The sequence below is a fragment of the Uloborus diversus genome, chromosome 1 (assembly GCF_026930045.1).
Source record: "Uloborus diversus isolate 005 chromosome 1, Udiv.v.3.1, whole genome shotgun sequence".
Taxonomy (NCBI): Eukaryota; Metazoa; Arthropoda; class Arachnida; order Araneae; family Uloboridae; genus Uloborus; species Uloborus diversus.
This window is the reverse complement of record NC_072731.1, coordinates 127,248,649-127,275,546: the sequence shown is the minus strand read 5'-3', so window position 1 is coordinate 127,275,546 and position 26,898 is coordinate 127,248,649. Positions and strand designations below refer to the sequence as shown.

Below are 26,898 nucleotides of genomic sequence, written 5' to 3'. Positions count from 1 at the left end.
AACCTTATATAATTTCACCATAATTGTATAAAAATACACGGTATTACTTAGAAACATTTTCATAATGATTAAACCAAGAGGATATTAATACATAATTTGTACTTTTTTCTATCAACGAAGAATAAATGAATAAACGATTTAAAATAATTAATAATAAAGTTGGGAATTTAGACATATTTTTTTTCCAACTATTTCTTTATATTGCAAAAGAAATAGTTCTCAAAAAGATGAAAATATAATGCGATACGTCACAAATCTGTAAAAAAAAACTGGGAATTGTGTAAAAGGAAAATTGATAAGTTCTTTTCTTCAATAAATTCTTTTCTAACGATCAAAAAAAAAAAAAATCTGTGATTCAAAAATTAGTATCTGCCTCATAATTATAGCTAAAAGCCAAATTAAGAGGGTTTTTTTTTTTAATGTTTTTGAAAAAAAAAATTTTTTTAATAAATATTATGAAGACAACACAATACTTACAAAATATCTGCTGAATATTTGAGAAAGAAAACCTAAAACTTCCCTGCAGAAAAGAGATAAACATTCAAAAACAATATTGTGAATGTGAAAACCCTTGTTTTCGTTTTACTTTAATTTTCGCTAGCTCATCATTATCGCGAAAATTTAAGTCACGCGAAATATTTAAACTTTCTGTTCTATTCACATACAATTCACTAAATTTTTTATCTCGCAAAGTCACCGATACGTTCATTTTCGCAAAAATTACGACTCGTGTAACTGTTTTTACAGAAGGTAAATGGTTAATAAATTGAAATAAATCTGCATTTGTTTAAAAAGTACTGTGTTACTGTGTTAAATAATCCTACATTCTCGATGAAAAATACTAAAATTTTTAATTATACAATTAAAATTTTAATGAACAAATTATCTGTTAATTATTTTTCTTATTAAGCGAAACAAACAAAAAACGAAGGAAAAGAAAAACATATCTCCGAGCGCTCCGAGCGATGGAAGTTTCCTCCCTCTCCTTCTACGTCATCTCACGTCAGCCCGAGTCTTGGCAATAATGGTTGCCGAAAAGGAGCGAAATTTTTATTCTTTTACTAAATAAAAGTTAAGAATTGTTTTGTTTAATGATGTATATATTCAGCAGACCGACAACGTGATGTGGTTAAAAACCGGTCATTTGATAACAAGAAAGCAAATGGGTTATTTTTAAATATTTTTTAAAGCTTGCGAGCTTCCTCGTAGACTCCAATGCTAAGACCATCTCCTAAGCCTAACGAGGGGAACATTGGCGAGATTCGAAGGTTACACTCTACCCCAATCCGATTCGACCCCATCCGCTCTCCAGGGTTACTATACAGCTCAATGCTTCTATCGCTTTCTTTCTTGCTTCCCGTGTTTTCTTAATTTTTGATGTCAACATTGAATTTGACGTGCTTCGGTATTGTTAATTAATTGGGGGAAAGGTAGGACACTTGAAGCAGCATTGGGTAAATAAAAGTGGTTATCTGAAATCAAATATTTTGTGTACTTTTGAAGGGAATAAAATTATTAAATGTCCATTTAGTGCTTTCTAAGGTTCAAGGTAGTTAAGTCATGTTTTTTGTTGTCCTTGTCATAAAATATTTAATGTAGAAAAAAGTTATCCGAGTATAATTTTGAATTCAACTCTCAACTGTAATAGATTACACACTATCATGTTTTTTTTCTTTAAAAAAATAAGAAAAAATAAATAAAGTACAATTTTGCAAAGATAATGCATGTAGGTATTTCAGGGTAACAAGTTACAAGGACTCCACTTTTCAACCTCTGATGCATACTTTTCCTAATTTGCTTTAATGGTATTAATTTTATTCCCTTCATAAGGCATATTGCTTCTTTTCTTTTCATGTACAGATTGATTATAATTTATATTTCAATTTAAATATGCTTAAAAACCATTGGGCATAATGACTTGATATTTTGCCAAAACAGTCGTGAGGTCATCAAATTTGTTTGGTGAAAGAAAAAAAGAAGTTCCAATATGTGCTAAAAGATGCCACAGTCAGGGTAAATTGCTGTTGTGAAGGTATGCTAATTACCAAGACCTGACATGCTCACCACATTCAGATGTTGTTTAATGTCTGTTTTGCCGATAAATTGATCTCAGGTTCCCTAGGATGTCTATTGTTGTTTCAAAGTCTAGACATTTACTTGAATTTTGCAACACAGTGTTCTGCTGTAGCTATTTACATGCCATAGGTGGAAAACATAATTATAAAAATACAAGCTGTTAAGTGCTGCGAGTGTCTTATTTTAATTATATATAACCTTTAATGTATTTTCTTGAGTTTTTTTAAACTTTATTAATAAAATAATTTTTGTTTGAATAAATCCAGTATAAACTGCCCAGTTTTGTAGAATCACCTCTGTGTATATATATTTATATATATATATATATATATTGTTTTGATTTTATATTACAGCAAAATTAATGCGAATAGTCCATTTTTATTTGTTTTATTCAAAAGTGATTTCAGTTTGTTACCATATTTTTTCTCTTACAGGCACATATCTTATTTTCCTTTGTGATGAGCAGAAAACATCAGCTATGACTTTATACAAGAACTTGTCTCGTCTTTTGACATTTTTCTTTTCCTTGGCATGGGAGTCTCGGTTAAAATTGCCAGTTTTGTTATCTGTCTGCTTTATGGTGCTTGATGTTCGAATGCATTTGGAAATTAATGTAAATATCGGACCCTAGAGTCTTAATCATAGGTTACGTATGCATTTATTTATTGGTGTTTGTTTTGTGTATGTCACAGTTGCTATACTGAACGTGGAGCCCAGGGAGCTCCAAGAATTAATTTATTTTTGTGGTGCTACTTCCAGGGTTGTTTTTTGGCACCAGGTATATAAATATTTAGAAAGTATTGTCTTTTTTTTAAAGAAAACCAAAATGTTTTTTCTTCTAAAGGGTAATTTAATTTATTCAGAAGTTACAAGCAAAGCTTTATATAGATTGTAAAGGAACCTCCCTTATTTTGAATTGCTTTCTAGTATTCATGCTGTGCAAGGAACATGTATTTTAAGATGGTTCAAAAATACATGTAAAAAAAAAGTTTGTCTTAGATAACAGGACACCCCTCAATATTTTTAGACTTGTAGATAGTAATATACTGGAATAATTTTAGCTTCCTATTTTAATTGGCCCCTAATCAGGGTTCGAAAAGATCGTCATATTTTCGAAAATATCCGATACTTTGATATACAGTAGCTCCCAAAAGTGTTTGTACACCTACGACTTTCGATGAAATAGCCCCTATCCAATGGTTAGAATTAATTTTTTGGAATAAGTATTTTATTATAAGATCTATGATTCATTTTTAACAAAACTACATGAAAAGTTTTAATGAGATATTAAAACTTAATTTTTAAAAAATCAAAAACCAAAAAGTGCCGGAAATTTTACCTCACAAAAGTCTTTGTACACTTTAAAAAATGTCTCTATATTATTGAATAATCTAACTTTTCATTAAGTTATTATTTAGTAGAATATCATTCAACATCTTTTGAACATCTGCAAATAGATTTCAATGTTTTTTCTTTTCTTTTTACTTCCTTTTACAAAAAAAGGAAGTATTGTATTCGCAAAAAAATTTTCACTCAAAAATCGGCCTTAATTTCCATTTTTTCTCACCCCCGAATGAATGTTGAGTTTTTTTTTTTTTTGACACGGTCACACGTGGATATATGCAGGGCCGGATTAGGGATTTCGGGGCCATAGGCATTAGAAGTGTTGAGGCCCCCTCACACATTTATTTTATACATAATCTCATATATTATTTCTCTAGCCTGTATTTCTGTCACCACACAAAATGTTCCTTATTCCTTTATCAAATTTCATAACTTAACCCTCATTTTAAAGCTTATAGTTTTAGGTTCTGTCTACAATTTTAAGTATTACTAATAATGTTTATTAACAATGAATACAGTAACTAAAATGTGTTAATGTTTACTTTTCATTTTAGAGCTAGAAAAAAAATGTATAGAGCTTTACTCAGTAAAATATTTCTGAAGCATTTATACCGTTATTGTTAACTGTAGCGGATTGGGGTGGGGGAGGACCATTTCCCTCCCAAAGAGATGAATATATCTTAACTACATTATTAACTAAATTTTAAGTTACTTCTTCAGAACATAAGTAAAAACTAAGAAATGAAAAACACACACACATAAAACATATATTTCAATAGAGTCCCTTTGATTCTGCTATGAGGGCAATATTGCAGTCAGAGGTCAGTGCAAAAAAATACGTAAAGCTCACAAATTTCGAATTCAAAGGTACAAAATAGCACAATTTCTTCATTTAATACTTCTTTGATGGAAAAATTTGACTTTTCTGTTTTAACACCCTCTTGTGTGTATGTTTTAATCACGATCTTTCAAAGTAATAGCATTATTATACCGTTTCGGTGAAGATTTAAGTGGCTTAAAATGCTAAAAAGTATATTTTACTACAGTGCAGAACCTTTTATCCGGGAACCAATAAACCGGGAAACCAGAAAACCGGCAACTTTTTCCCTACTTTCCCGTTATTTTTTTAAAATAAGCAATTTTGGCAATTTTTGAAAAATTAAGCTTTTTTTTTTCTTTTTTTGAAATACCAAAAAGAATATGAACGATTTCTTAATAAACAACATATTACTCACGCATAACTCGAGAAAATGTTTGCAAACACTAACTTAAAATGGTTATCCTTTATGCGGGTCAAAATTTCCGAAATATTTTCTTGAACTAAAAAGTACATTCGTAAGTTTGAAATTTTCGTGTTTTATTCTAATTGATAGCTAAGGAAATGAATATTGTCGCATAGAAAGCGAATTTTTTTTATACACATAGTAGAAATTTGCAGATTTAGGTTCAAAAACTTATTTTTTGCCCTTCCCTTCATTTTCTTTCGTTTTAAAACATCGAAAAGTGGTGGATTTTTTTTTCTTTTCCAAACAGAATGTGAGGGTCTCATGTATTATGAATAACTTAAGTTTTTTAGTGTTTAAATTATTCTCACAATAATAGTTTTTTATATTTCGATATTCATAAGCATTTCTGAACTGTTTTCTTCTTATTTTAATATGCTTAATTATTTATTATATAGTAATTTAAATTTTACAAACAATCGGCCAATAGCGCTTTTTAGCAATCCAGAAAACCGGGAAATTCAGATATCCGGGATAGCGATGGTCCCGAACTTCCCGGATAATTGGTTCTCTACTGTACCACATTTGAAGTAAATTAGAACATAAGAATTATGTACTTTAAAGTAGATTAATCGGCTTTAAGGCATCTTTTAAAACATTTTAAAGGAACCTCACAAAAACTGTTTAACAAAACATTATATGGAGGAGGGGACACTTATGACTTTTCATGACCCTTCCCAAAACTATATTTACCCACGTCTGACAGCTAATTAAGTTAATTTCGGTAAAAAATTAATATCTTGTTACAAATAATATGCCTGCAGCAGAAATGAATGATATATAAAACGAATTCTTGGCTTGTTTTTATTATTATTATTATTATTTTTAATCAGTACATAATTGTTTTCTTACCTTTCTCATAGGAAACTTTTTACTTCTTAGAAAAGTATTTTAATATCGTTGTGCTTTGATGCTTCATTTTTAAGGCAAAAAAATAAACACTTCAATACTGGTACAAAATATCAACTCAAAAACTGGCTTTACACAAGAACTCCACTTTAAAGTTTGGTTATCCTGCACATATAAAAACTGAAGAGGACCAGGAATTCGCTAGAGTGAAACCTTTCTTCTTAAAAACACCACCTTTCATTCTGGGAAAAAGTGGTGCGGAAAAGATAAAAATAAAAGAAATGGTTTGCAGGCGTCTAACCATAAGCTCGTATAGAAAAAGGGTGTAAATAATAAGTGGACTGGACCAGAGAACATTTTCTCATGATGTGTTCTTCCAAAAAAAAAAAAAAAAACCCGCTTTGAATAAAGGGACACAACGCGCCCTTCCGCAAGTACATGTGTTCAAGCTCTTTGATGAACTGCCCATGCTTTAGACTACAACTACCAGAGTCGCCTATTCAACCTCTATTGTAAAGGCAGGACCATAGTTGTAAAGGCGGCAGGATTGGAGGGTAGTTTATTTACTCTGGGGAGATCAAAAATTGACTCGTTCACTTATTATATCTACTGTTCCAAGAAATGCCCACGAATAACAGCCAGGACCTTATAACACTGCAGTCCTGCTAACAGCTGCATTTCTTGGAATCAGAGCTCGGGTCCCCAGGACCATTGTGTTGAACAACCTGCAGCTTAATGTGGTAGAAGCAAAGGATTTTCTGATTCCCTTGTTTTTTTCTTTTCTTTTCTTTCTTTTTTTTTCAAAGGGAAACCAGAGAGGTTTGCTAAAATATTTTGAAAAGAACTTTTTACAAGAAAAGCTGTGTCCGTGTCAGGATAAGTAAGTCTCCACACTATAATAAAAGGAGATTTAATAGTTCAACCATAGAAAATGGGGGTGGGGTTATTAAAAAAAATATCCGTAATGAGGGGTGTTCATGCTTAAGGGTTGTACGTTCGGCGAGATTTTCACTGTATCAGAATTTAAAAAATTTCTAATACGCTGGTAAATAAAAAATTAAACAATTAATAGTCTTTCGCGGCTATTAATTGTTTTGTGGCAAATCAAATGTATATGTAACTGAAAATTTCTATGTAAATCATATTTCATGTATAAGAGATTCAGTAAGTTTACTTGGTCACAGGTGCATAATCTTCAACTACGTTTTTGATAAACAATATAGAGGTTTAGCAGTAATTTATTCAAGCTAAACATTCCTCTTAAAAAAAAATTCCCAGAAGTAGTTCCAGGCTTTAAAATAAAAACTTATTTGTAAGAATTCGTTATATTTTATTATGACTATCAGAGACAAGAAAAATTCCTGCCCCCTCCCCCCCATGCATGAAATTTTGAAAATCATTATAAATTGATGAAATTTGCGAAGTTTGGGCCCCTATCACTCGTTTAATCGGGGCCTTGTCAAATTTCTGCGAGCATAAATCTCTGCTATTTGTGAGATTTCTTTTAATAATGTGTAACAAGTAGGAAATTGGGACATACTGCTGATAACTTTATCCCTATTTCAGATCTTACCCCTTTTCCGAATTTTCCTTTTCTTTCAGGGATTCTCTCTTCTCCCCATATCAGGTGGTCTAGGAAGGGTAATATGATACTTTTTGCAACGATCCAAGGTTTGGTTTTCACGTACGGAAGTATGGCAGTGGGTACCCCTTCTCTCCACTCAGGGTCTGTTTACTGAATAGAAAAATTAGACCGCGGTCTGTGCTATCTATTTGAGGCCCCCAAATGGCTAAAAGTGTTTTAGCAAATTGAAAAAAAAAAAAAAAAAAACTAATGTTTAGCTACAAGAGGGCACCGAAAATTGTTAGGCCTAGGGCCCCGATATCTTAATTGGGGACCCTTGGTCAAGGTTCTGGGGCTCTAGGGGTCCCCAGAACCAATATAAGCATTTGAAACTAAGTTTGATTTATGTAAAAAAATTGAAAACAAAGCTCAACTCCGTCTCCCCCCCCCCTTTCTCCAATCCAAATCCACCGAAAAACTTCTCTTGGCTGCCTTTTTCCGGGCTCCGATACGGCCAGGACTTTTTCCTTTTTTTCTTTCAGGGATTTCCACTTCTCTCCATGGCAGGTGGCCTAGGAAATCGCCAAGCCAAGGTTTGGTTTTCGCACATGGAAGTTGGACTTTGGGCCCTCTTTTCTCTATTTAGGGCTTGTTTACTGAATAGGCCTACTAGGCCGTACCAAAGCCCCTGCTATTTGGGGACTCCAATTGGTTAAAACTATTCTAGCAAAAGGAAAAAATTGTATTGTTCGACTACAAGAGGGCACCGAAAAAGTGTTTGACCTAGGGCCCCAATATCATAATCGGGGCCATGGCCCAGAAAAAATATTACAGCTTAAAACTAAGTTTGATTTTTGGAAAATTTTTACAAAATTAAATGAAAACAAAGCTTAACAATTTTCTGGCTCCTCCTGACTCCACTCCCTTTCCCCCCCCCCCCTCCGTAGTGCGGTGTCTTAACGTTACGTAGTTACGCCACTGAGTTATGTAGTCTATCGTTAGCAAACGCTTAATGATCTGGATGCCGTCGGGCCAAATGACGGATCTACTCATTTTTTGGCCTAACTTATATAACGTAAATACTTTTTTCATGTTCAATTTTAATTCCTTCTTGGGGCTCTTATATTGTGGGGGACCTCCCATATGCGACGATTGAGGTATGGAAAATCTGCCACTGTCAGCCCTTTAGCAGCTAAAACAAAAGGCCATGGTCTCCATGACCTTTAAAAAATGAATAACAAAACCTTTTGGTAGGGGCCCCATAGCTGTTGTGTATGCCACAGATCTCACATGTATAAAACATTTCCTGTTTGTCAGCAGTAAAAGATGAGATAGAGAGAAAAAAAGGAAGGGAGCCCCATTTTTTTAAAAACTTTTTCCTTTTTTTTCTTTTTTTTTTGTCGAAAAGAACTTTTTCTTACAAATTTTCAACTTTAAGATTTCTCTGGGGCCCCTGAGAACCTCGGGGCCCCTAGGCAACTGCCTACATTGCCTATTTAGTAATCCGGCCCTGGATATATGCGTAGGAACGTACAAACACCCGAAATATCCATTTTGACAACCCCCGAGTTAATTACGACGAATTTTCTCGTGACGTCCGTATGTACGTGTGTATGTAGCTCGCATAACTCGGAAACGGTATGTCCTAGAAAATTGAAATTTGGTTCGTAGATTCCTAGTGGGGTCTAGTTGTGCACCTACCCTTTTGGTTGTATTCGGATGTTCCTAACGGGGCCTTTCGCCCCTTTGAGGGGGGAATCTTTTGTTAATTCGATGTAAACTCAAGTTGGGTTATAATTTGTCAAACACTTGCCGATATATCACCAGTTTTTTGGTCGCCATGTTTTGTCGCCAACTTAGCGACAAATTTGGCGATTTTTTAAAAATTTGGTTCCAATTTGGCCATTGTTGGTGATATTTAGAAAGTAAACAGTTGAATCACATTAAAATTGCCAATAATGGGGGAAATGATATTAAATTGGAGCAAAAGGTAGTCATGTGATGCACACATCAGCTCGTTTTGTGTAATTTCTGAGTAAATGTTCAACCGCACTTCAAGTCTTACTGTTTCTAGCTGTATTTTAGTTTCAAAGAAGCATTTTCGTAATCTAGCCTCAAGATATCTCTAAATATGTTACATTGGGTTCAAATCTGGCGGTTGAGGGTATATTTTCGAAACTTTAGGACAATTTTTAAGGCACTAGATGCCAACGTTGAAAACCGTGTGCTTCTTATTGTTATCTTAATGAAAAACAAAGTTGTTTCCTATAACCAAGTTTTTGGCTAAGAGTGTAAAATTGTTTTTAAAAGCATTTAAATAAACATAATGATTCATTATTTCATTAAAAAATTTCAAACTACCAAGTCCTGATACTGATATGCACCCTCACACAAGAACACCTTCACTGTCCTGATTAGCTGATCCAAATAAGTTTTTAAGTTTCTCATTTTTTCCACTATTTACGATTATACGAAAATTTAACTAAAAATTTTGAATTTACTTTTTATCTGTAAATAAGACGTTATTCCAAAACGTTTTGAGCTTATTTTTCATTGATTTTGAGACAAAAAGCGCATGCTTTCTGTTTTTCGCACGAACAAGAAAATTTCTGCAATAAGAGATCCCATTTAATCCAGCTAATCAGAGAACTTGGCGAACAATTTTAGGTGAAAATTAAATGTAAAAATTTTCTTTATGTTCCGCAGAAACTTTTTACAGCATTCAAATGTGTATTTTTCATAATCTTTTTAACAGTAAATCTCTGATCACACTTTGTTAACATTGCCAGTTGACCTTTTCTTACCTCATTTTTGATCCAATTCCATTCTTTAAAGCATTTCATTAAGCACTTTACTATAGAATGATATAAATTGACTAATTTAAAGACATTTCAAGCCAATTTACCGCTACTATGAGGAAAAAAGTCAAATTTTGAATGGTGTTCGTTTTTTACGAATACCAGCCTTTTAAAAGTAATAAGCAGAATATGAGGGAATAAATAAACATAATTTATAAATAATCATGAATTTATTAGAAAATATTGCAGTGTACAATGACTTTTGTAGCATAGTATTTCTCTGTCTTTGTTTTTTGACAAATTTCAACAATAAAATCAGGCAATATTTTGACATCACAACTGGGTTTTATTTAGAATGGCATAATTATGATGTGAAAAAAAATTAGACTTCATATTCGAATTCATTTTCGCATTATTTTGGTTTTACTACAAAATTTCAAGGTGTGCGAACACTTTTGGGAGCCTCTGTGTATCCGAATATTTTGATATATACAGTGGCTCCCAAAAGTGTTCGTTCACCTACAACTTTCAATGAAAGAGGACCCTTCTATTGGTTAAAATGAATATTTCGGAATAGGTATTTAATTATAAGATCTATGATAAATTTTCAACAAAACTACATGAATTTTTTTTAAAAAATATTAAAACTTGATTTTTTAAAAATCAAAAACCAGAAAATGCCGGAAATTTTATCTCACATAAATCTTTGTATACTTTAAAAAATGTCTATATATTATTGAATAATCTAACTTTTTATTAAATCATGATTTAGTAAAATATCATGCAGTATCAACAACGTAAGTGTTCAGGGGCGTAGCTAAGGGGGGGGGGGGTTTGGGGACAAACCCCCCCCCCCCCCCCGAAAAGTTAGTCTCAAAAAAAAGAGAAAAAGAAGAGAGAAGAGAAAGGAAAAAATTCCAAGCGATTACACACACACACACACATATATATATATATATATATATATATAGATATATATAAAAGAAGTAACCCCCCCCCCCCCCCCGAAAGTCGGGTCTAGCTACGCCACTGTAAGTGTTCAACCACATTTCCAGTCTTACTGTTTCTAGCTCTATTTTCGTTTGAAAGCCGTATTTTTGTAATCTAACCTCCAGATATCTCTAAGTTGTTACATTAAGTTCAAATCTGGAGATTAAAGGGGTATTTTTTAAACTTTAGGACATTTTTTTGAAGCACTAGACGCAAACGTTCAAAACGGTGCGCTTCTTACCATTTTCTTGATAAAACACACACATATATATACATATATTTATTTATATGTATGTGTGTGAATTCGGCAAATTTTATCATTAGTCAGCAATTTGAGAATTCTGCACCCCCCCCCCCTTTCCCCAAAGGTAAGAGGCTCAACACGTCCCTGAAAATACCTTCTAGAAAGTTTTTTTTTAAAGTAAAAACAAACCTTCTGAAGAGTTTTTTTTTTCCAACAAAACATTTTCATATGCATAAACTATTGTATTAGAATTTGCATTTATATTTAAACCAATGGCTCTGGGGGGGGTGGGGGTGTTTTCACCCCCAAAATCCCCCCTTTGCTACACGACTGAGGGTTGCAAAATACTTCTAATGAACCAGCTATGGCTCATTTGGAAGAATCTGCCCAGTTTTGTCCATGATTCAGCTTCTATCTCTGTCTCCTCTGATTACACCTTCCATTCAAAAATGCAACCAAACATCTTCAACTTTAATAAATTTAAACAGTTGAATTATATCTCCCGTCTTTCCTTTCTTCCACCATTTAGACTTACACAATCCAAAATTGCAAGTCTTCAGGGTGGCGACAGATCAGGGAGATCAGGGAAAAGTCAGGGAAATATCAGGGAATTTTGAAAAAATAACAAAAAATCAGGGAAAATTGATTTTATGAAGAATTTTTTTTTTTTTTTTTTTTTTTTTGCTTTTCAAAATTAAGTACTCTAATTCCCTACGCATTTTCCACCAATTATCTGTTCAAAAAAAAAAAAAAAAGTAAAACTAATGAGGTGCGATTATACACTGCCGTATATTTGTGCGTCTTTTTTCCTCAACGTCGAAGTATTGAATCTTACTTATTAACCACAGAATGAACTTCCTAAGAATGCTTCTGTGTCTGTTAGGTTGTTTATTTTACCTAGCTTGAAATTTCCTTTTAACGCTTTCAATGCTACGTAAAATAAACAACCATACAGGCAAAGAGGAAGCCTTCATTATTGCCTTAGTTCCTTTGACTTTATTCCACTATCTCAAAGTAATTAGTGTACTGTAATCATGATTTCAAGAAGAAATCTTTGGTTTAATTAATACTATAAAAGCTTAAAAGTTATTACTTCTTTGCATTTTTAATTTAATTGCTAAAATTGAAATTTCAATTAAAAAAACTTTGTTTTTTTGCCGTTATACTATTTGTTGTCGCCGCAGATTATAAAGGTTTTTTTTTTTTCTTCAGACTTAAGTGATTCTTTAATTTTATAACCAAGTTGTATTCTTCTTCTATATATTTTGAAATTGACTAATTGCTTTTTTTTTCCTTGCATTTCAAAGTTGTTTGTTTCAAAAGCAATCTAAGATTTTTTTTCGTTACATACTGAAATCATTTGAAATAGAGTTAACTTGTGTACTTAAGTAAATATGTTTATTTTTTTTAATTGTTAAAATGCTGTATTCATTCATTAAAACCTATGTTCTTTATTAGAGAAAAGCTCCCTATGAATGGATGTCAAATGGTTTCCTCTGTTTTACATAAATATGTCAATTAGTTACATAAGAATAACTACATTACTTCTATTCTTTCACTATTACTTGTTATTCTTGCAACAATTATTATACTGTTTGAAAACTTAGTTCAAAATAATTTCAATTACTTTTTCTTTCTATCATAAATGCACATATGTTTTTAAGAGTAATTTTAATAGTTTCTTAAAATTCTTATGCTAAGTGGTTTCTGGAAGTATTTTTTTTTTCTTAATTTTCTATAATCTTTCCATGTAAAAAAATTTAATGTAAGGTTTTGTAGTTTTTTTTCCCAAAAAAATTGACTTGATATGTCTTTTTTTAAACCATTTTATTAAAAAAAGTAGCATTTTTAAAAAAATATATCTTTAGTTCAACAACTTTACACAACAAAAAACGTTTAAAATACTGCATTTTATACAAACATACAATGGATTTCAAGTAGAGCAAAGAAAGAAAACCATTATCATTGGCAATGTAAATCAGGGAAATTTGGTGAACTTAATCAGGGAAATCAGGGAACTTTTTTTCACAGTTCCTGTCGCCGCCCTGGTCTTCTTTCTGCCCTAATAGCCCTTCATTTAACCATTTCCAACTAGGTAATAAATTTTACAACTATGTAATTGTGAAAGTTATTAAACATGCCCTGAAAAGTTTCCTGAAAATGAAGTCTCAAAAAAGATGTTATAAAACTTAATGTTAGATTCATTAAAGTTAGGAATTGAGGAGAAAAACCAATTATTGATCAGTATTGTAGTAATTTTCGTTTTGTATCGATGCACAGAAAACTGCCCAGAAACTCTCATCTGCTTGGCAATTGTGTTGAAAAGCTTTCCAGATTTTGAAAAGTCGAAGTTGGGCAGTTCATTTTGTAATTTATACATTTTGTTCAACATTCATTGGGATTCAACATTTTTTAAAAAAAGTTATTATTTAATTATTGCTTATTTTTATGTCTGAATTGTGCAAAATTTATAATGTTTTTCTTCTTTTTATAAATTTTAAGTTATTGATAGACTTAACATTTTTCTTTAGGTGCTACAGGATGGTTAGGACACAGAAGTGCCACAGCATATTATTTTTTGTGAGTATCTCCTGTGGTGTACATATTTAATTTGTGCTCATTCCTTAAAAAGCCTGAATGTTCAGTAAAATGTTTTTTTTTTTAAAACTGCACTGAAAAATTTTGCCATAGAGATCCATGTGCAGGGTATCTCAGTATCTACGCCATTTAAGAACTTCTGGGAGGGGTTAGGGCATTACCCAATTTACCCCCCCCCCCCATTAGGCCCCAATGACTTAGGCATTTCTGACCTTGCATTGCTATACAATGCAAGATCAGCAATGCTTCCTAAATGTTGTGATGTACACAGAAATAAAAAGATGCCCCATAAGTTTTGTTTCTACATTTATATGAACAAAAGGGACATGGGCCGAAAATATGTGTTCAGTGTTTCATCTACTAACACCTATGGTGCACGGAATTCCAAGTATTTGCATACTATGTCTATATTGCATCTAATGAGTCAGGAAAACTTTTTTTGCCCTGCGTTGATGTATGATTTTCAGTTGTGAAGGTGAATCCTACCACTTCTAGAAGTTCTGAAACTATGCACTGATACACTCTTTACTTATTAATTGTTTTAAAGTAAATGAAGTAAAATAGTTACGTTAGCAAAATTAACGTGAAATAATTTCTTTCCTCTACATCGTTTTGCACCGTCACTTGACGAAGAAAGGAACTAAGGTTGCATGACATATCGTGTGCCTAAAATTTTCTCGTGAATAAATAAGGTGAAATGTAGCCAAAAACTGTGACATAAAATAAAGATTAAAGTTCTGAAATATCCTCAACCAGACACTCTACTTTTCCGCTGAAACGCGAATTTCCGCTTTTTTCACCTTCAATTTCATCATTCCTGAGATTGATGCAGATTTGCATTAATATTTTCATAGGGGAGGGGGCTTTTTTTTCAGAGTAATTTGCAATATGAATCTTTAATATATTTTTTTATGTGTATCAAAAGTATCGGTTGGTGTTCATTGGGTTTGTGGGCAATTTCTGCAAATGTGGGTACACATGTTAAAGGAAACTTAAAAATAACTTAACACTGCTTTTCATTTTAAAAAATAATCAATATTCAGGCATAATAAATTTTAGAAAAAAACCCTATTTAAACAAAAGTTTGGTTGCATTTATGACTGTAAGTCCATTACCACCTGAAGTTTCTAAAATCTTTTAAAAAATAAAATTGGGGAAAAAAATGAATTTGAAAAAATTGATATAAAAATATATATAAAAACAATATTATTTGAGCTCCCTGTTTGAAAGTATACTAATTACTCTCAAATGTTCATTTTTAACGTTTTATTTGTTACGCGTTCAGCTTTTTTCTTTATCAAGCTGTAGCATGTCTGCTCAACAGAACGCAGGAATCTTCATTGGAAAGAAGGACAGCATTTACCAATAAGCGGAACTACCAAAAACTCTCATCATTAAACCAACATTAGTCTGAAAAAAAAAACTCCTCAATAGCATGAGAACAACAATCCCTAAAAGCCACAATTAGATTGAGGAAAATAAATAAATAAAACAAAGATTCCTTTAAAAACTTTTGTCAGAATGGAGACAATACTGCTATGGGCAGGTAAAGGGCAGCAATTTTTTGCCTTTTTTGCAATTTTTTTTTTTTGGGGGGGGGGGGTCTGCGTTTTTGTCATCTAATGTACGTTAACTTTACTGTAAAAGCTTGCTTTCTAAGTCTTCCTGGGGAAAAAAAAAAGAAAAACTCCAGAAAAACATCCAATTCCAAAATTTCCCAATTGTTAATGAAGAATCGAAAACGGGGTTCTTCAAAGATCTTGCAAACTTATTTCTGCAGGTAGTGCTGGTTAACTGTCTATGGCTGAATTGTACCCAATACTCTTCTTTAGAAAAAGATAAAAACTTTTCTGAATGTTCCTTATCAGAATATGAAATTAGTTTCTCTAAATCACTGATAAACAATTTTCCAGTAACATCCTCCCCTGCTTTAAAACTCTCTGTTTAGGGAAATAGGTTCCAAAAACCACAATCAGAGTAAAGGAAAATTTTACGATAGCATCAACAGTATCCTTATATATTATTTCTGTAGCCTGTTTTTGGTTTCTACGCGAGATTTTCCTCAATTATGGATCGATTTCTTTGATTTACACCTTATTTTGAAGCTTACGGTGCTGGCTACTGACGAAAAATAGACCCACGGTCTAAAAATTGTTTTTTGAGCCGAAAAACCTGTTTTAAAGAACCAGAATGAGACTTTCGGTTAAACTTATAACTTTAACTTGCACTATGACCGACAGAGCTGAATAGCTTGATCGGCAGAGCGTACTCCTCGTAACCAGGAGAATGCGTGTTCGGGCCCACGTCCGGACAATCTGCATCAAAAAATTAGAAAAATATCGCGCATTACATGAGCAATGAATGACAAAAATGAGGATTACATGAGGTAGAAATGCTCCTAGCAGTTATGAAAACTTGATGCAAAACGGAGCTAAATTCACACTCAATTGTAACATTTTGTTTTTTAAGCTTTGGCTGCGGGAAGAAAATTAAAACTTAATGTAAGCGAAAATATAAGTATCAGGTTTAAGATTTCAGACTACATTGGAATTGTTTGTTGCTCAGTAAAGTGTAATAAATCGTATGTTGAAGTATAGATTCTAATGAGTTTTTGACTCTTTGTACAAATAAAAAAAATACTACCTCAATTTAAAGAGTAATATATATATTTTCTTCTTTTTGCAAAAAAAACAAAAAGCGTATCAAATTTTTACTACATATGAAAAGCTACGCTTAAAAAAGAACTTAGTTCAAATTATTTTGTATTTTAACCGTGCTGTTAAATGATGAACACGTGCTGCCATCTAAGTCATAACGGTTCAAACAGCCTGCGATAACAAATTGTAAAAATTTTCAAAAATAAAAACACTTCTCGGCAAGAAAAAAAATTTAAAATTACCTGTGGTTTTTTTTTTTCGGTAGAGCGTTCGGCTGAAAACTGAACTTCGGGCCAGTTCGGGCTGTCCGACATAATAGCAAATTTACAGTAATATTACGCAATACATGTACTCATAACATACAACAGATAACACACGTAATAAAATAAATGCAGTGGGAATGCTATTTGGTGTTTCGACTCCTTTTATGCAGGCTATAGTTATCATTCAGATAAGTTGACTGCTAATCGAAGGGTGATCTTCCCTTTTTTTTAAGCTTTGACTCCGTCCAGACCACTGAGCATAATGTAAGCATAAAAAAAGTATTAGATATACCTCAAGGGAATCCTTTTTGTGCAGAAAAACATTTTCATTGTATGCTGAAATGTATATTTTTCTAATAGCAGAGTTCGAACCTTTGTACAAATGAAAAAATACTACGCCAAATTAAAACTACGAGTTTCAACCAGTAAATCTTTAATTATTTATTCGAATACGATATAAAACATTAAAATTATTATCAACTTCATTAGTAAGAAATCATTTTCTACTTCTTTGCTTTCGGTTGAAAAAAAAAAAAACATTTTGTCTACGTTAGAAAAATTACACTTAAAAAACGGACTCAGTTCAACTGGTTTTGGTTTTGAATTTTAAGTGTTCGATTAAAAGAAAAACAAGTGCGGGCTTTTAAGCCGTACAGGTTAAAGACGCCTGCTATGGGAAATTATTGAATATTCAAAAATAAAAACACTTATTTTTTTAACCGAATTTATTACTTCTCTAGAATGTTTGTTTCCATCGCTACGTGAGATCTTCCTCATTCTTTAATCAAATTCCATGTTTTACGAATAATTTTAAATCGTATCATGCTGGCTAATGACAAAACATAGACGCATGATCTTATTATATTTTTTTCGGCGAAAAACTTTTTTACTGTGTTTTATTACGCATTCCTTCAATGAATAGCATTCGAAAAGGAAGGCACAGTTGCTAGGTTTGTTGGATTGTCGTACTGTTAATCCGAATCGCGCCAGTTCGAATCCGTGCCACTAAATATCTCTTTAATGTTTCTTTTTTTTTCCCGTCAGATGCTCACATGGGCAGGACTGTATTTGTCACAACCTATTTTTTCACATGCACAATTACTGATTTTTCACGTGTCACTCAGCCACACTTTAAATGATATTTATATTTGCATTGAAAATACGTACAACCAAAAGGGAAGCGATGATCAAATTATCACAACGTTGTATTTAACGAGGTTTTGTTACTGATGTCTTCAAATTACATCCCTTCTCTTGTGCGCTTACTTTTTTCTGTTTACTTTTTTCGGTTTTTCTTCATAATATTCTTTCTTTCAAATTTTTAAAGAGCGAAATGCCTTATGAAACGATTCGAAGTACAGTGCGGAGTTCCGCACGGGCCGACTAGTATTAAAAAAAAAAAAAAAGGAAAAAACCCATTAGGATTAAAAAAATAGGACCAAAAATAATCTTTTCAATAAAGACAATGTCACCCCCCCCCCCCCTGTATTGGAATATGGACACCAGTTCCTAAAAATCCACATCAGCTCAGCCTATTCTCAATTAGATTAAATTCAACAGTAATAAAAATTTTAACTACAAATTAAAAAAAAAAAAAATTAGTCAGTGCCATTTTTTCTGTTTGTACAAATAAGTAGGTAGTAAATAAAAATAAATAAATATCAAAGAAGGAAATTTTAAATCCCCCCCCCCCCCATTATTGGAGAAACCTAAAAACAGCTGAAGAATTTTATTTGTCCATACCTGGAGCAAAAATAGCAACGTGGCATTTATTAAGCTAAATTCACACCATGAAAAAAAAATCAATGTCTAAAAAAAAGCGCTGATGATTTTAAATGTCGAATTTCAAATTGATTTTCCCTTACTTAAAAATGCTTAAAACTTTTCGACTATAGGTGGAAAATCTACTAAGGGGATATTTTTTCCAAACTTCCCAATGAAATTAAAATCAAGGCAATACAATAATTATTTTGAGTAGAAAGATGCAATTTCAGTGCCTAAAATTAACTTTCAAATAAAAAAGAACTGAATCATTTTTTTCAAAACAGTCTTTAATCCTCCCCAGCACTAACCGACTCAAACTGAAAATTTGAACGAAATCTGTCTAGTAGTTTCCACGTTTACCTCAAATATGCACATTTGGAGTTTGAGTTTTTTTCATATAGATGTATAAATAATTAAATACTAAATATACAAACAAAATAGAACTTTCTGAAGTTACTAGTTTTACAATTTCAGAATAGTTGTAAAGTGAAAAATGTTTACTATTAAATCCAAGATTATTATTTTAAAAGGAAAAACTCAATAGCTATAGTAATGAATGCATTAGATACTGATGCTTTTGACTTTTTTTTTCAGCTCAGAGAGAATACGAATAAATAAGCTCTTACGTTATCAAGGTCTTATAAATATTAAATAGCTGTTCAAAACTTAGCAAGCTTAAGCAGGGTTCCCCTGGGTATTTCAAAGTGATTCAAAATGCTCAGTTTCAGTGACCTTTCGTCAAAGGTTCTTTAAACTGCTAAATGTTGCAATAAAATTTGATTATTCTTATATGGTGTTTTATACCCCCCCCCCCCAGAATTCTCTCGCCTCATTCCCCCCCCCCCTAAGTCAACTTCTTCTTTTTAAAAATTTCAAAACCCATTGTTTATTTCTTTGGCTGAAATTTTAAAGACTTAGTAAGCAAAACTGCCTATCTGTGTTTCTGTTTTGAATTGATAAAAGATAGTTCTTTCCCAAAATTGATGTTCTTCCTTTCTCAGTCTCCTATTGTTTTATTTTAAAAGTTTACCGTATTTGTTGATGAAATATCAATTGTATACATTTAAATTATCCATTTCATAATGCTTTGATTTGATTGAACGGTTATTTTGATAAAATGCATTAAACTTAAAATTTACTTTTTGGTGTTAATATGCTTTGATGGGGTGTAGAGAACTGAATCAAGAGAGAAAATAAAATTACTCATCTATTTTGATTTTGAAAGTACTGTTTAGGTTAGAGGTGGGCAATGTCGCTCTTTTTAAGGATCCGTTCATCAGAGGATCGTTTATTCTTTTGATCCATTCATTTAACTCGTTCATTTGAACGACTTCGTTCATTTTGAAAAGTTGCAGAAGATCAAGACACGCACAAAGTTGCACGACATACTCACAAACATTCGATATGTTCATTGGATCAATAATATTCTTTGAAGGAAAAATAACTCAAATTATCTTGAAGAAAGAAAATATAGCTATGAAAAATGTGTGAATCAAAAAACTTCATTTGGGTTTCGATGCATTTAGCAATTATTGTTGATTTTGTAAGATATTTCTCAGTTGCCGAATGGTAAGAAGTGTTTTCCATTCCAAAAATCGCAGGTTCCATTTCAGGGTGTCAAAAAATTACGTTATTAAATTTTTCCAGCTACAGTACTGTATATATATATATATATTTAGTATTATCAAAATAGACCATGTATAATGAAAAAAGTTACAACAAATACTTCGTTAGCTCAACCATAGTACCTAATAATTTAATTTAAAAAAAGAATCACCTAAATATTAGGGAGCTCCAAAACTATACCACCGTACCGATTAAAAAAAATGCAACCCTTTTTAAATGGGAAAAATATTAGACAGCAATAATACTTTTTAAAATCTCTGGATATTAATTTATTTTATGCAAAATAAGCCCCTCAAGGAAGTTGTCAAGTAAGTTAAAAAATAATAGTTTAAAAATAAAAACACGCTTTTGTAGCACGAACTACATGGACAAAAATGAAATACATCGGTAGCTCACCCAGAGTACCAGATAACTTAGTTTAAAATCAACTCACCTAAATATTAGGGAGCTTCAAAATTATTCCGCAATACCGATAAGAACATAATTAAATAAAACTAGTATGTTGTGGCCATCACGAAACTTTCTTCTATATTTTTCCTTTTTTTTCTGATCCCTCCCCATGCTTGACGAGGAAGCAATATTCCCAACAAAAACAAAATTACACATGCAAAAACTTGACGACCATCCCAATGTTTGAATTATTGCAAAAGCAAAGAAAAAAACAAAAATTGAAAGTTATTTTAAAAGCCTTGCTTGAATTAATTACAAATATTTTATTTGTTAACAAACATAAGATGGCAACAGTTAAAAATTTTAAATCATTGAGATAATATTTCTGATATACAATTAAAATCACGAGAAATACGCAGACGACAATCTATTACGATTTTTCTTTCTTATTATTGTATTAATAAAGCTATTTTTATTCGCAAAAAAAAAAAAATCAACACCTCTTGGAGCGATTGGCGTCAAAATTGAACCGAAGCCTGTTTACATATGGATTTACATATATTCTAAATTTCAACCAGAACGTAGCATTACTTCTTGAGATAGGGCACTCACAATGGAAAAAAGAACAGGCAATTGCGCTATCCCCTTTTTAGCTGTTGACACCAAAATAAAATCAGCTCTTATACCCACTAAGGGCTACTTGCCGATAAATTTTTCTTTCATTCTGTTCATTATTTCTTGAGATACAGCAGTAACAATTGACGACAAAAAAACGTTCTATAGCTCAACCCACGTTTGAGTTATTGACACCAAAATTGAATGAGCACCTGTTAATGGCAACATATGTACCAAATTTTGTTTGATTCCGCCAGTTACTTCCTGAGGAATAGCAAGCACGCGTAATTCCAAAAACGTCCCATTGCTCCACCCCCCTTTGGAGGAATTCGCGCCAAAAAACCAATGGGCACAAGTTCACATAGGGGCACATATGTGTACCAAATTTCGTTCGATTTCATGTGGTAGTTTTTGCTGTAGAGCGGCCACAAAAAACTGGTCACACACAGACCTGACACACACACACACAGAGACAGACAGACATTTTTCAAAAATAGTCGAAATGGACTCGGCACACCTCAAAACGTTCTAATCCATCAAAATTCGAAAATTTGCACGAATACTTTCTTCTATATATTAGATATAGAAGAAAGTAAAAAGGAACACTTTTCCAAGTGAGAAAAAAATTAGGCCGCAATAATCCTTTTTAAAATCTCTAGATATTGAATGCAAAATAAGCGATTTGGAAATCGTCAAGTGAGTGAAAAAATACTAGTTGAAAAACTAAAAAAACCCCACGCTTTTTTGTCGTAAAATAAACTAAAAAGTAAAAATGATCTTTGAATGGTAAGTATATAAAGTAATTGACCAAACACTTAATTTTAATGTAATAAAAAAAACCACGGTGTGCTGTCTATTTACATTTTTGCATTGAAAACAAATGGAAGAAATTCAAGACAATGGATAAGAAGTCCTCTCCCCCCCCCCCCTGTTTTTTGTGTTGCATTAAAATTAAGTGTTTGGTGAATTACTTTATATACTTATCATCCAAAGATTATTTTTTACTTTTTAGTTCATTTTGCTACAAAAGTGTGTTGTAATAATTTTTAAGCTATTATTTTATTTATTTTAATTTTTTTCTGCTTAGTTTAACTTGTTTTACAAAAAATATTTATTTCAACATAATTCAAAATTTTTATATTAATGAAATTTGCCCTCAAAAAAAAGCAACTGATATTCTCCGGTAGCATTCAAAACAGGGTCTTTCGAACTCCAAAAAGAATAATTATACTCCTTAAAGTGTAATAGCCGAGTTCTAAAAACATTCAACTGCGCCGATAAATTGACTGTCGATTAATTGTCTAATCCATCTCAGTCATCAATATATGTGTGGGGTAATCATATTTATCTTATACAGTGAAACCTGTGTAAGTTGACCTCTTGCGGTGCAGTACTTTGGTGGTCAACTTAAAGAGGGTAGTAATGAATTGTTTTTTTTTTTTTTTTTTGTCATTTCTTGCCCTATTCATTAATTTTTTAACTACTTGGAATACTTTAAACTCACTTTCATTGTTTAAAATTACTATAAAACAATAGGAAAAAAATTTTGTTTAAATATTTTTAGAGACTATTTACCAAAACGGCGTGTAAAGTATCATACAAATTCAAAATTTCTGTAAATTGATCAAAAAAAAATTGTTTCATTGCTTATAAAAAACCTACTTACTTGGTCTTAACAATTCCTAAAAATTTATAACAAGTCAAAAGTGACTCAAATTCTTCATTTGATTTTTTCCTGCACATTTGTAACTACGGTAATCTACTTTTCAACAAAATAAATCCTTATTGAAGTTTGGCGCATTTTTTGAGACATTAGCCCAATATTTTTCGATGGAAACATAAATGTTCATAGGTTTTTCTAAAATGTCTGGTTGCTTATTTGAGGCATAACTGATTAAACTTTTCGTACAATCTATAATGCTTTTGCCAAGTGGTCAACTTACAAAGGGTTTTTACAATACCCCTAACCAAAGCTATTGTATATTAATGGTCAAGATTGACAGGTGGTCAGATAGAGAGGTGGTCAAGTTATAGAGATTTTCTTTCATTATATAACATAGGACTAATTCCGTTCCTGACAAAATCGGTAAACTTAGACAGGTGATCAACTTACAAAAGTGGTCAACTTTACAGGTTTTACTGTATAATTAAAAACTCTCTCTGAGCGCATGTATCTATATGTATCTATGTCCAAGTTACTTCTCCCGAACGACAGTGAACTGACCATCGAACCAGTTATCGATGGATTCGTAATCTTCCTGTCTCTATGTTTGGCTATTTAACATAATCCTCCAATAATAATTAGTGGAGAGATATCAATTAAAAACTATTAATTAGGACACTTAGATTTTGACATAAAATCTCTATTTTTCGAAGGCTTTCCTCCATTCAAATTATTATTCAATGCCTCATCACAACTTTCCGTAACAATGCTTTTATTAAAATTTGGAGCATGAAGAAAATCATTGAGAAGATAGATTTGTTGCCATTTTTTTTTCTCGAATCTAAACAAATAAACTTCTGGGTTTTGTTTTGAGGCTTCTCCTGTAATCGCAGATTTAAAATGTTTCCTTTTTCGTTATTTTTCCGCATTTTACAGCACAATTTTACTGATTTTTTTTCCTTTTTATTCAAGCCTGATTAATGAACACGCGTAACTTGACATAACTTTTATTTTCAGGGTGAACCATGCAAAGCCGGGCGATGCAGCTAACATTACTTTGAAAATTTGAGATACATTTTGATAAAAGTATTGTTTAACAATGACCTGATAAACAACAGATTGCCAATTGAAGGCAAACCTAAATTTTGTTATGAAATCATTTTTAAAAAAATAATAACTCATGTTCTAATAACCTTGGAACAAATTTTGTCTGATGGAGAAAAATCAAAGGTTTTTTCAAATATTTTTAAATTTTTGCGAGCATTTTTAAATATTTTTCTTTTAAATTTTTTTCTTCACATTGTTGGATTTATGTCAAAATATTGATTAAATTTGGAATATACTTACAATTATTAATTAATTAATTTGATTATAGAGTACTGCATTGTTATCGGGTCTGAGGTCGGTGCCGAATTTCAAAAGAATCCGATAGCAAGAAGTGGGCCAAATTTGAGTTGCAAGATTCCGTTACAAAATACATATTTACATACAGGTGAAACTAATAATACCATATTAATAATAAAAATAAAGCCCAATCAATATAGATGGTAGTTGATAGGGATGTTATAGAAAACAAAAGGATGGCCAGAAAAGTGATAAAAGGTATTTTTAGAAATAATTTTGGCGACACAAAGCGAGAGAAAGATTTTAGCAGCTGCGTGGGATATGAAGTGGGAATTTTGTTAGTAGCCTAGTTGCCCAAAGAAGTTAAATAAAACATTACTAATGGATACATTGGAAAATTGCAAATTAACTGCAACGGTTGAAGAAAAATAATTAATAACAAGCAGAAAGTAAAAAGGTTCGAAATGAATATATTGTACTGTACTGAGAAAAAGGAAATTTGAGATTGATTGAGAGTTAAAGATTTGAAGACAAATGTAATTTTTTTAAAAAAAAGTGATTTTATCACAACGCATCAAAACAATGTTCCAAACTGCTCACCATTCAGAAGAACGGTCGTTCATTTTTTCAAGTGAACGGATCCGTTCATTTTAAAGATTCGCTCTTTTTGACCAGTTTGTTCATGAATGACACATCTCTAGTTTAGGTACAATTTAGAAACAAATCAGAAACATGAAAAATAAAAAGTAGATGCTAAAAATTTGCTGCAGCAGTGCATGCAATGTGCTAAACATTTATCCATGTGCAATTGTAAAACAAATAAAAGTATTTGCACCAATCAGTTCCACGTTTCTTGTGACAAGTACATTTTTTAAAAAGGAGAATGATGAAGTTCCAATAAAAAATAAATCTTTTTTTGTGAAAGTATTTTTTTTTCTCACCCAATAATATTTTAGACTGAAATTAATTTTATTATTTATAAAAAAGCCTTGTTATTGCAGTAATGTGTTTGTGTCAAATTTTAAAAATTGATGTTCAAAATCTTTTGTTTTAATTTTTCAGACTATCTGCATGCTGAATTTCATGTCTTTAGGTGATATTTGTTTGCCAAGCATTGCATAGCCCTCATACTCTCCTTTCCATTATTAGAAAGGAACTTGTTTTTTGATGAATAAAACTATAATTTACTATTTATTCATTTTTTAAAACATATTCTTCTTAACTTAATTGATTTCTTTTCTTGTAGGTATTACTGGATGTTTATGTTTTATGAAGAATGCTAAGTGAATGCCACAGAAGAAATCTCTTAGTGGACGCTAAAGTGCTAGAAATGGGCATGATGAAAAAGTAAAACTGAAGTACAAGATCATAAATGCAAATGTTGACTATGATGCAATAACCTGTTATTATCTCAACTTCTCCGCATCTGCTGAAAAAGAAAGGAAAAACAATAGAAAAACCCTTTTCTTTAAATCTTTTAGATAATAAGACATATTACAGCAAACTTTGTATTATCTGCTGTGTTTTAACTCAATTTAGATAAACACACCCATTTTAACTTTAAAAGTGAAAAACTTTATTTCTAGATATTACTATTTCTTTCTTCATTTTCCCTTCAAGTGATGTCAAACATTACAAGGTCACCAAAATCCGACTAGTTGAAACCTGTTTTTTAGATCCATACTATACTTAAGTCCAAAACGAATGACCAGTTTTGATTGAACAAAACCTCTCCCCCATTTCGGAAATCAAACTTGATATGTTTGTATGATTTGCTGAATATGTGTGTAATCGGTTGCAATAATGAGCATTCCTTGTCTAGTTATTACATACACTTTTTAGCTGTAGTTAAAATGTATGCAAGTGTTATTGATTTTCTAAAACTGCTGCTTACAGTAGTATCGTTTTATTTTTTTTTATTTTGTGAATTATCTGCAAAATTCGCTTATTTGCAATTACCTTGCTTTGCTGCAGATAATCGGGGGATCTTCACATAATGTCTCAGTAGTCTAAAGCATGACTTTAAGTAGACTATGGGTTTACCAGATAAAGCATAGCAAACTATTTTGAACTCTCCCACTCCCCCCAAAAATATAATTTTTTTTTCTTAAACTAGCAAGAGAATAAGTAAATGCATTATGTAAACACGGTTCTTAATGCTTAGTTTCTTATTGTAGCATCTTAAACTAAGATTTTGAAACTTAATTCTAATTATCGTCTTTTGTAAGATTTAATAACATTTGCTGTATTATATTTTTCCATACATCCCAAAGAAGTGTGGTTAAACATGAGGTTACTGTACTAGTTTTATCTTTCTTTTCTTTATAAATGTTGATTGATTTTTTTCTTACATTTTTACTAAGAATGATTTTAACATTCAATTCTATTTTTAAATTATTAATGAATTATTTTTTAAAGATTTAGACTGATATAAGGGTTGTACTACTAAGAAATGTATCGAGCAAGAACTAAAACACATTGTAGACAGGTCGCAAGAATCCTTGCCCTTTCTTCAATTGATCATAAGAATTATCAAATTATGTAAATCTCAGCCCCATGCCATCTCTTGTGTTCTTTGTGAACTTTTTACTGGTTCTAAACATTTTTAATCTTGACTAAACATTCTCTAAACACATTGTCACATAGTGTTTTGATGAAGATCATTTATTAAACTTGGTCTACAATGTACTAATATGCCAGTAACATCGAACTTTGAATAAAAGTTATTTTATTACTTCTGTTTCTTTCTTTCTTTTTTTTTTGACACTCATCCTTCATTAGTGAATCATAAGTAATACCTGCCTTACATATTATGTAAGCTAGCATTTTA

General features: G+C 31.7%; 1 long non-coding RNA gene across 2 annotated transcripts; it reads left to right on the top strand.

Moving 5' to 3' along the window:
- Nucleotides 1–1,337: 1,337 nt before the first annotated feature.
- On the top strand, nucleotides 1,338–26,802 carry LOC129232022 (uncharacterized). Of its 2 annotated transcripts, none has more exons than XR_008581316.1 (4): nucleotides 1,338–1,454; nucleotides 2,511–2,689; nucleotides 13,680–13,728; nucleotides 25,315–26,802. It is a non-coding gene; the product is annotated as an uncharacterized LOC129232022 (long non-coding RNA). The 2 variants fall into 2 exon arrangements; XR_008581317.1 differs by having other exon boundaries at nucleotides 2,511–2,721.
- Nucleotides 26,803–26,898: the final 96 nt, after the last annotated feature.